The following is a 10,025-nucleotide window of genomic DNA, read 5'->3' as shown; positions in this document are numbered from 1 at the left end:
TTCCCATACAGCAGCATTACAGCTTTACTAAAATATATTGCAAAAATGTGTTGATCTAGCAAACTAATTGGGAACTCAAGAGAAGACATGTATTTTCACTTAAAAAAATACCTTAATCCCAAAATGTTGCATTACATTTGGAAATGACATAAGGAAAGGTAATTTCTTGACTTTGTTTGGCCATCGGAAAAAAATTAATGTTGCAATAGCACTGGTTAAGCTGGCACTTTTCACGGCAGGAAATAGGTTAGAATTCTACATGTTGGGAGTCTGTATCCCCAAGATCAAACCATAGAACTAGGTCTGAGGTCAGGGAACTGTATATACACCCAGAAGCTCTTCAGATTTCCAGCTGGAGATTGTCTCTTATGTATATGAATCGTCATTAGGATTCTGACAAAGAAGTGCACTCTGGGATGGCTGCAGGGCAGACTCTTTGAATCTTACTCTTGATAAAAAAGCTTCTGGCTGGCTGACAAGAGACAAGGCAAGTTCAAGGAAGGCATTAAAAACAGCTTAAATCTATTGATGGCTGTAGAAGTGTTTGGACGAATGGTCTGGGATTAAGATGAAGGCTATTGAGTGCCAGGAGACCACAACATTTTGGACATACTCTTGATTCCAAAAGAAAATGACTCTGCACAGATGTTGGGCCAAATGAAACACAGATATTAGTATTCCCAAGTTTCTCCTCTATTTACAAAGTTACCTTGTTTTCTCAACTAACAGTACTACCTCTTTCGTAGAGCGCATACAGTAGGGATTAATTGGCAGATACATGCTTGCTATTGATTTACGTCTTGAAATATTAATCTGCCACCCAAAAATTTTTATCTTACAACTCAAATTTTCTTTAATCTCCAGAATCCAGAAAGTTACTATATTTCCATAATGTGGTCAACATTTGTTTTGATAATTATATCATTATTCAAAATGCAGAGTCTTAGAACAGGTAACTGCGGCTTCTACACAAACTAAAAAGGTTCATTTAATTCTGTTACCCTTGCAGGCCTCTTTTTACTGTGTCATAGTTCAACGTAGATTAAAAGGATCGGGGCTACCAAAGGGTTGCATCTAAATTATTATCATTTTGTGATTCTAACTTGTTGGGATTCAAAATCAACTGTTTTATCTAGTGCTGTTTTTAGAAGATGAAAGGAGCAGAATCTCATTATAATACCTCACTGAAGAAAAACACCATATTTTGACTTATCTTTGTCTGTCATTACGAAAACTTGAACATACGTTGGTAGTTAAGGCAGATTTAGGCTTTTTTAATAGATACACAAAAAGATCATTTGAAAAACTAGCAAACATAGAATCATGTGTATAGAAAGCAACCCCCTGAATTTTAATGACATTTATTTTACCAGTATATTTAGTACAGGTAAAAATATTGAACTGTTCCAACTTAATGTTTCTGAATCAATAAATAAATCACATTTCATGTAGAAATAAAGAAAATATATGGGGTGGCCATCTTTGCCCCATATGTTTGATGTCACTAGAAACATTAGTCAGGCTATAGGCGTATGACAGAAGGAACCTCTTGTTGGTAATGAAACTACCGGCAGTGCTGAATGCACGCTCTAACAGCACACTTGCTGTAGGGCTGGACAGCACCTTCAAGGTGTACAAACTCTGGCCACATGTCCAATTTGAACGAGGAGGACCATTCCCGGAGATGTGTGGACAGATAATCTTCTGCCATTTGTCTGCCTCCCAGTACTATGTGCTGTATTCAATGGTGGTGGAGGTGGAGGGGAATTGAACACAACGTTTCACATTGTGGCCATTGTGGCCCTGCTCACTTTCCCTCTGGAGGTGGTGTTGGTGTTGCTGTTGCATTGTAGCATCCTCCTCCTCCCGTTCTGTCACTGAGCTCTCAATGTCAGATGGTAATTCTGCAAGTAGTGCCTCCACCAATTTGTGCTGGTGTTCCCACATTTTTGCCTCACACTCTAGTGGTGCTATGCTATGCTATCCTTGTAGCATGATTTCAGTAGGTCGGCCACCCAGTAATCAAAACTGGTGATTATCTAGGAGCGCTCGGTGACATTGTACAGGCACTAGAGCATATAGTGGCTCATGTGGTTCAGACTGCCAGAGGCAAGGAAAAACAGTCCTTGGTGGGATATGTTTACTCATCTGCATCTATCTAGTGATGCTTCATTGACACTTGTGAGCTGCTCTGGGTTTTACCCGGCACTGATGTAAACTCCTGCTGGTCCCTACTTTGTCTCACCTTGGCATTTAGAAGCTGGCATTCAACAATGGTTTGCTGCTGCACACTCTGCTTCTGGATCCCAGTCCACTTTTGTCCAAACAGAATATGAGCATGGCCTCCTGCCATTTCCCCATGAATTATGTCTGGCAATCCTGGGTGAGGGCTGAATGTGAGCCATAGAGCTTTCTGTCTCTGGACCAGCCGCCACTACATTAACTGAGTGAGCACTTAAGGAGATGTACATCCCTGCCCATGCTTACTAGTCCATGTGTCAGTTTTGAGGTGCACCTCTGGACTAATGGCATTATGCAGTTGTTGCTGGCCGGAAATGGCCTGCCAGGAAAAGTAGTAGCAGCTAGGAACTACATACTGTGGGACAGCTGCCACCATCAGAACTAAAGATGTCAGTCTCCAACAGCACGAATGGGAGCATTTTAAAGGCCTGCAATTTGGAAATGCCTTTATTCAGGCTATCAGGAGTGAGATGGCCCACACTTCATTTTTCTCTCCATGATTTGTCAGATTGAAACCTGAATGGTTGGTAAGCACAGGATTGGTGAAGGTGACAATGGTGCTGATGGTGGTGGTGTTACATGCTTTCTTTAGCCTAACCCCTCAGGAGATGTGTTACAGGCTGCAACAACAGCAGGAGCCTCACGTTTCATTTTTGGTGCAGTTTATGTTTTCTTAACAGGTGCCTGGTCATATATGAGATGCTCAGATTAAATGCTTTGGTTGGACTTCATGGACTGGTGGCACAGCGTGCGAATGACACATGTTCTGTCTTCTGCACTCTGGGAGAAAAAAACAATGGCGTAAATAAACTGTGGGAGGGCCAGATTTTGATGCAACTGCAAACAATAATGCAACAGCATTTTTTAGGTTTTTATGGAACTGCAAACTTAACTGAGATTGTGCTTTTAATATATTGCTTCATGGTGCTGTAAATGCTGATAGTAGAGATGAGCGAGTATACTCGTTCGAGTATACTGCTCGGTCGAGTATTAGCATACTCGGACCGGCTCGTTACTCGGACGAGTATCTCGCCGGCTCGAGATCGAGCATTAAATTAAGTGAAGAACAGTATTTTTATTACATAATAAAATATTCCAGATGTTTACTGATGTTTTGCTTGTAAGAACACATTGAAATAACACTATTCTTCACTTTTCCAGGTGTTCGCGCGTGTCTCACGCTAAGTTAGGAGATGTTCGGAACATCTGGAATGTGAAGAATAGTGTTATTTCAATGTTATGGAACTTTTTGCCACCCAAGATCGATGAACGATAAAGTCTGTTCAGCTTCAGGGATCATGGATGGCAAACCCCCCCAAATTCGGTACAGACTTTGGCTCCCAAAACATTTCAGAGAGAATATAGCTTACTGGGGATTTGTTTCCTCTGTGCCTCTTCTCTGTTCAGCTAGATTGTGGTCACTTTCACATATGTGTAGCCACCTCAACAGTTTCCACCTGAAGGATTGTAGTGTTTACACTATATACTTTATGAGTCATTTTTAAACTATGTTTTCTATGAAATGCTACAATGTGACTGAGTAAAACAAATTTGCGTCAATGGCAGGATCCCTTTAAGGTTAGCACTTGCAGCACAAGGCAACATGACAACTTTCTTTTCCAAAACATTCCTATCAAGAACACCTCAAAAATCTATAAAGAAATAAATAATGTTTCCAGCCTCTAAGTTGAAAATGAGTCTATGATGGGTTTTGTGGACATTTCCAATACATCATGGCCTCTCACAGGATCATCTTGTTTTCTGTTGAGCAGCAGATTTCATGCTTTTATATATTGCTGAAACTCTTCCTGTGTAAAAAAAAAATAAATAAGAAATTCTAATTGGGGATTTTGATTCCCTTCTCATACGAAAATTCTTTTTTACAATTCTTAATTACTCTTACGTTTCGAGATTTTCTTGTGATCCTATTGATGGACTGTAGTAGATATAATCTTATTGTTGCCATATCTTCCAAAATGTAATTGATAGTCTGTGAAATGAAACTGATTGATTGTCTTCAGAAAGCACAAAAGCATATACTGGAGAATGATAAAAAAAAATCCCTGACTAAAAACAAAATTCAAGATGTTAGCTGTATCTTTTTAGATTCCACTGGGTGTTGTAGCCGAAAATCTTGAACAGACTTCAGTTCACTCATTTTGACGGTAATATATTATTCTGGAACATTGCTCCAGCACCAAAATTCTATAATAGACTGTTTATATAATTCTAAGACTAGTGGAAAGGAGCAAACTCCCTCCGGTGTCTTACTGGTGATTTTTATGTTTTCCTACAGATAGTTGTAAGGTTGAAGTAGACCAAAACATTCATCCAGGCTCTCAACTATAGTTAAAATGACCTCAGCTTGTATTCTACAATATTTGTGTGATGTATCCCTGAAAAGTATATTATTATGTTATCTCTTTAGAAAGGGACAAATAAACCATTTTCAGGATGTCAAATGTTGTGTTTATCTAGTGATCTGAGTTACTTTGCTCATGCTTTCCATGAAAATTAATGCTAACATATTTTACACCAGGTCTAATGCAATCACCATTTAGATATCATCATACCTAGACAGCAGATATGAATAATTAAAGGACATCTACCACTTTGTCAAAGTAACAAACACCTACACATACTCACCTGTCCCCCTCTTCATCTTGATCCAGCTGGTGGTCTTCGCTAATCTTGACACACCAGGATCACCTAGAAAAAATACTTATAAAAAGCAGCCTGGAGTGCAGGGAATACCGGGCAAACATGGGAGAAGAAGGCATCTAAGAGGCATGAATTCACATGCATATTTAGCAGCCCAGAGCACCAGATATCACGTCCTTATGCAGTGGGCTGCTTTTTATATGTCTCGTTTCTAGGTGATCCCAGTGTGCCAAGTGTCAGGGTCCAGGGGTAGTGGACCCACTGGACCACTGCAGACGATGACATAAGCCGACACCTGGGACCAGAGTCTAAGTGACACCCAGTTTTCACCAGAGCCTGCTATAAAGTGGGTTGGACTTGCTGCGGTGTGCTACCACCAGGTCGTTTCACAGGTGCGACTTTGCTTGCAGGGGTAGCCAAGGCGAGGTACAGGGACATTAGGCATAATCATAGTCAGGGATAGGAAGGAGGTCAGGACGGGCAGCACGGATATAAGTCGGGGACGTAGCAACAGGTCAAGGCAGGTAGCAGAGGAGCGTAGTCAGGAAGGGAATCAAGGTCACAACGGGAAATCACTATAAGCACAAAGGACATGGGAACAAAGCTTTTTCTAAAAGGCTGTGAGGCACAAAGATCTGTCAGGGAACACAGGAAGGGGCTGGAAATTTATCAGGAAGGGCAACTGGCCAGCGCCAATTATCGGTGCACTAGCCCTTTAAATTTAACAGAGCCAGCACACACGCTCCCTAGGCAGCGGGAGCGCATGCAGGGAGCCGCGGGAGATGCTGCTGGATCCTGGGGAGGTGAGTAGCACAGCGAGTACAGCGGCCCACATGGAGGTACACGGGTGCACCTGCAACCCGAGACAGGGGTTGCAGGGGCACCCATGACACCAAGATTAGCGAAGACCGCCGCCATGGTCAAAACAAAGCGGAAAACAGGTGAGCATGTGTAGGTGTTTGTTACTTTGGTAAAGTAGTAGATTTCCTTTCGTTCTTGAAGGACAACAACCCAATTTTTCATTTCAGACATCATACTCCAAATTTATTTGAAGCCATTCTATTGAACATTTTTTAAGAGGTTGCAAGTTCAGAAAAAACAAACCTGGGGACCAAGGTAAATTTAGAAAAAAAACAGAAGTGGTCTCCCAGTCTTCTGGAACTTCAGTCTGGTGTTAATATAGAAGAATTGATGAACTGCTTTGCCTCGCCACCAGTCCGGTCGTGGCTGAATAGGCCGGAGGTGTGAGAGACCTGAAGAGCACCATAAAAGTTGAATCCGGAGATGGAGTAGGGTACGCGTTCGTTTTTTGTTTAGTTTCCCTGTCCCTCATTAGGTTTGCCACGATACAGGAAAACTCACTAAAAAATTTAGATTTTTATAGGATCTTAGAATAGGGATGGAGAAAAGGCCAATAAAGTGGAGGGGTTTTATGTTCCAGCAATTATTTACCTTCCTTCTTCCTTGAGTGTTGGTCTCAGCAATCAAAACCTTACAGAATCTAGTCTTCTTAAAGATCCAAAAGCAATACCATACTGTAGAAAACCGGGTAGGGAAAGTCTTAAAATCCTAAAGGAAGAGTCTATCAGCACTACAGTAAATCCCTATCCTATCCCTTCCCTTCCTTGGTTGTATTTGAGGGACATATGTCTTTTATCAACCATACTAACTATGTAACAATGTAACTATATGATTTACCTATTTTTGTAACAAATTCAAATTATGTTGTGAGTTGAATTCACACACAAATCTAAATATAAACTCTTACCTTTAAGCTAAAAAATAATAGAAAATGTGAACCTTATTGTGTAATGTAAGGTTTGGCTATAATCTTATATGTGGACTTCCATTTCCATTGGTCACTGCACGCTGACAATATATTAGTCAGTATTGGTCACCAAGAACCATCGTACATGCTCACTGGACCATGTTTCTGATATTTGAGTTATATGTTTAGTTTATATATATGGTTTTTCACTGACTGAGGTTTTTCAGTATTCTATACTTTCAAGTTGAGACTCCATGCTGGTTGATATGGTTTCCTGAAGAGATGGATGGACACTTGTAAAGAAAAACTATGGTGTCTCTATGCACATTTGCTGAGAGCAATCAGCAGCAATTGGAGCAAGGGAGCATTATGATTCCATGCATTTGAGGAAGTAAAAATGGTGTGTTTTGACAAAAAAAAGAGCTAACATTAAAAAAAACAAACATATATCTTGCTCTGTAAATACTTTCAATTAAGTTTTTAATTATGTTTTATGCCTATGAAATAGATTGTGTGTTGCTTCAGGTTTTCATACTGTAGAAAGCAGAACTGGGAACATTTAACTCATTGGGGGAGGTTTTAATGTGTCGGTCTTTAGTCCAGTGCAGAGTAGAAGTAGACAATTCTCTGCTGTTCCAGATTAGTAATTGGGGCAGATTTATCAAGTGGTCTGAAAGTCAGAATACTTCTAGTTGCCCATGGCAACCAATCACAGCTCCCCTTTAAAATATTCATGAGCACTGGTAATATGAAAGCTTAGCTGTGATTGGTTGCCATGGGCAAGTAGAAATAAACTGACATTTAGACAGCTTGATAAATCTGCCCCATTGTGTCTGATGCTGGATTGATCTGGTGTAGTATAAGACTAATGAGTCACACTTTGCATCTCCTATTAGTTGGTCTAGTTTGCTGTACCACTATATTTAATTTTCAGGCGCACTTGTTATTTTACCACCCTTTTTTCGGAGGAGTCTCAAAACAGCCTAAAAATGTTCTAAAACCTTCTGTAAATGTGGCGCATAGCATTTTAACTACAAATTACTCCATTTTTCTGATGTAGACAGATTAATACATCTCCCCCAGTGTGTGTGATGGAGGGAACTTGCTTGAATCTAGTGAAATAGTGCTGCTTAGCAGACCTAAAGCTACAGGAAACCTTAAGCTTGAGAAGATGCCAAGGCTGAATTAGGGGCAGAGATATACAGTACAGAGAAGTCTAGAAGATGTCTAGAGATAAGATGTCTTATCTTTTCCTAGGTGAGTGTATCAACACTTTTCAGTTCAGTAAAGATTGGTAGTTTCATCTGGGCCATGTCCATGCAGTCAATTCACAACACAACCTCTTCTACATGTGCTATGCCCTCACTCCCTTTCTATTATACCCATGTTCATGTTCATCCCATACCAGCTCCCGCACATTACTGCACTACGACCTCATCTTATCATGACCCAACAAGTTCATAAAAGGATTGGCGGCATATTGTAACAGTGGCCACTTCTAAAGATGTGTATAGTATATCTAATTGTAAGAAGTTATTTTGCCCCTCTTGCTAAAATTTATTAAATTCAAAAAAACTCTTAAAGAGAACCTTTCATGCAAAATAACCTACCCAAAATGAACACTTCATTAAAAACTATTTTTGAAAAGTATTGCCCTTCATTTCTATGTCTGCAATGTTACAAAATTGTCTGTAAACTTATATGCTACTCCATCACACTATGAAGAGAAGTCCATGGAGGCTGCTGTAATTTCTGCTTTAATTGCTGTACAGTTTTCTAATGTAAGGAGGCTAAAGGACCTGTAATGATGTCACTCTGGTCACATGACACACTGAAAAGAGGCATGGGATATGGGGAGAAGTAGATGAGAGGCAGAACAACCCTTCTCTGATGCCAGATAATATAATATAAAGTTGATTTATGTGGATATAAGGGAAACAATTTTCAGATAAAAGAAGGGTTAGGGGTTAGTTAATAGGACTCTTTTGGAACCTTCCACTAGCTGTATATGTGAAAATGTGGTGACAGGTTCTCTTCAAGATATAAAGTGCCCTATAATCATCTAAAATAAAACTCCACTTAATAATCTCACATTTTATTATGATACAAATCCGAGCTATGAAGTGAAATGAAACTTGCTGTACAAAATCACATGTTGACGTAAGCAAATCTGTGTATTTATAAAGCGATGCCATGAATTGCTTACCTGAGATGTGAGCCTCCATGGCATCAAAGTATTACACTGGTCTCTCCTTTTGGAATTAAGAAGACATCTTTGTACAATGACTGTTTGTTCCCTTTTTTGCTCGTATTCATCTTACCAAATGTCGTTCCTTTCCAGAGAGAAGAGCCCTGCATCATATTCTGCCACTTGCTCTGAATATACTTAAAGCTTCAATTAAGCTTCCACGTATTCTTCCTTGACATATAGCATCTTAAACATGTTTGTACAGACGGCAAAGCAAACTTGTATTTGGGTTATATTTTCACAGGGTTTGAAGTCTTCTTCAAAGATCTGGAAATAAAATGAATGACTGAGTACATATGCTGTAAATCTGCCCCTTAGTTTATGTTGAAAATCAAAAAAACATGTAAAGTTTGGTGATGTCTTTGCGTTATCTGAAAAAGCATACATTAAGATATGAAAAGAAACGCTGGAAATAGTAGACTTGTCAGTTTGAATGTTGGTGGAATAAGTACATAAGATAAACGGTTCAGCACGGGTTATGTTCCTGAATTTATAATCAGTATATATAAAGCAGCGTTTCTGGAGTAGCTTAAAAGAGCTTGCAATGTTTATTGCCCACAAGGAGTACATAAACTCAACTCAGAATATTAGATGAGGAAATGTACTATAAACCTTAACAGCTCTGAAATACTTTCACCCCAAATAGACACACTTGCTAGTACTCTGAGATGCCACAGGAGCTTCAGAGACATGTATCTTCAGTCATGCATCAACATTCTCATTTACAAGTCTCTGCTATGTTTTCGCACAATAGATACAAAGATTCGGTATGCTGCTGTTGTACAGCAAGGCTTCGAGCTCCTCGGAATTGAGCAAGAAATGTTTTGAGTCATTCTGGGCATCACTGAGGAATATTGTTAAATTGTCAGTGATTATTACTTAATGGTTAGAGGAATTAAATTGTAGTGTCATTACACATTAAGATTTCAAAATTTTACTACCTCCACAAGATAAATCTTATTTTCTTGTTTACTCAATATCTAGAGGAATTCAGAGAATATGTGACTGAACATATTGGGGGACATTTATCAAATATTTTATGGCTGTTTCTTTTGGGGCAGGGTTTAGCGGGACAGAGTGTGAATTATAGCTCAAATGAAAGTCAGC

The 10,025-nt window shown here is 39.5% G+C and overlaps 1 long non-coding RNA gene across 1 annotated transcript; it reads left to right on the top strand.

The window, feature by feature from the left end:
• Positions 1 to 7,557: 7,557 nt before the first annotated feature.
• LOC140103894 (uncharacterized) lies at positions 7,558 to 9,213 on the top strand. The gene is made up of 2 exons (XR_011850200.1): positions 7,558 to 7,927; positions 9,012 to 9,213. It is a non-coding gene; the product is annotated as an uncharacterized lncRNA (long non-coding RNA).
• Positions 9,214 to 10,025: the final 812 nt, after the last annotated feature.

This window comes from Engystomops pustulosus, chromosome 10, assembly GCF_040894005.1.
Source record: "Engystomops pustulosus chromosome 10, aEngPut4.maternal, whole genome shotgun sequence".
Lineage (NCBI taxonomy): Eukaryota > Metazoa > Chordata > Amphibia > Anura > Leptodactylidae > Engystomops > Engystomops pustulosus.
This window is presented reverse-complemented; position numbering and strand designations above follow the sequence as displayed.